This window comes from Poecilia latipinna, unplaced genomic scaffold (genome assembly GCF_001443285.1).
Source record: "Poecilia latipinna isolate Pla-1442-1.1 unplaced genomic scaffold, P_latipinna-1.0 Scaffold43, whole genome shotgun sequence".
In the NCBI taxonomy this organism is placed as follows: domain Eukaryota; kingdom Metazoa; phylum Chordata; class Actinopteri; order Cyprinodontiformes; family Poeciliidae; genus Poecilia; species Poecilia latipinna.
The window spans coordinates 201095-202238 of record NW_015112659.1 but is presented as its reverse complement, the minus strand read 5'-3'; the positions used below and the strand labels follow the sequence as shown (position 1 = coordinate 202238).

The 1144-nt window shown below is 34.5% G+C and overlaps 1 long non-coding RNA gene across 3 annotated transcripts; it reads right to left on the bottom strand.

The window, feature by feature from the left end:
• Positions 1 to 9: 9 nt before the first annotated feature.
• On the bottom strand, positions 10 to 926 carry LOC106957386 (uncharacterized). 3 transcript variants are annotated; one of them, XR_001426939.1, is made up of 4 exons: positions 727 to 926; positions 520 to 637; positions 276 to 343; positions 10 to 205 (listed from the first exon to the last, which is right to left on the bottom strand). It is a non-coding gene; the product is annotated as an uncharacterized LOC106957386 (long non-coding RNA). The 3 variants fall into 3 exon arrangements; XR_001426940.1 differs by having other exon boundaries at positions 10 to 201; positions 520 to 750; XR_001426938.1 differs by having other exon boundaries at positions 520 to 749.
• Between the last annotated feature and the right edge of the window lie 218 nt (positions 927 to 1144).

Sequence of the window (1144 nt, the reverse complement as noted above, 5' to 3'; positions counted from 1 at the left end):
AAGACAGAAAAAACAGGCCATTAGTGATGAACTTATATAAACAGCAAACAATTTGAGCATGATTCAGAGATGAATGTTGACTTACAGGCTGGATATCAATGAAACCTTCTGAACTTCCAGGTTGATGGATCTGAAACTCTTCTCCCAAATGTGTAAGTAGGGAGGAGTACTGGCAGCAGCGTCAGGGCTACATCATCTTGTCTGTCTGGCAAACATAAGCTTGTGTTAAAATGTTAAATGTTAACAGTTTATAAACATCTCTTCAGCTTCAATACCTTAAGGGAGAAAATTCATGTTGTTGAGAAGACGGCCGCTCCTTTCTCTTCTTGGCCATACAAAAGATCTTCGTTGAGAACAAGAGAGAGAAGCACAAAAACAGGCCATTAGTGAATTTAAAGGTAAAGGGCTACATTCTCAAAAACTAATTTCTGACTGATTCTAGTTTAACACAAAACCTCACTATTGAATGTGATGCACTTAAACAATCTGAGCATTATTCAGAGATGAAGGTTGACTTACAGGCTGGATATCAATGAAAACATCTGAATTTCCAGGTTGATGGATCTGAAACTTCTCCCAAATTAGTAAGGTGGAGCAGGAAGGGGTACTGGCAGCAGCTGCAGGACTACATCACCTTCTGTATCAAACATAAGTTAGTGTTAAAATGTTACAGTAACTAAAAAGCATGACAACATTTTAGAGAACATTTCTTCTGAGCTTCAATACCTTGAGGGAGCAGTTTCATGTTCTTGGCCATACAGAAGGTCTTTGTTGAGAACAATGAGTTTGGGTTTTGCTCAATTCTCCTGAAGGTCCTAGATGTAAAATTACAAAATCTATCAGAAAAGACAAAATCACAAATCAAACTTTAAGAATGACTGCATTCAATCTTTTAGCTGTCTCCACTGCAAATAACTTGTAATTAGCCAGCAATATTTCAAATGTTCAGAGTAATTTTATGTTCCTAAAAATAAATATAGCACTTAATAAAATAAAATGACACATATAATTTAATTTAGAAGTAAAACTTAACACAAACTTAGTGCTGAATAACTTTCAGCACCAACTTTAAATAAATGTATTTGTAATTAATAGTAACAATAATAATAAAATGAGCAAACATTAACATTAGATATTGTCTTAG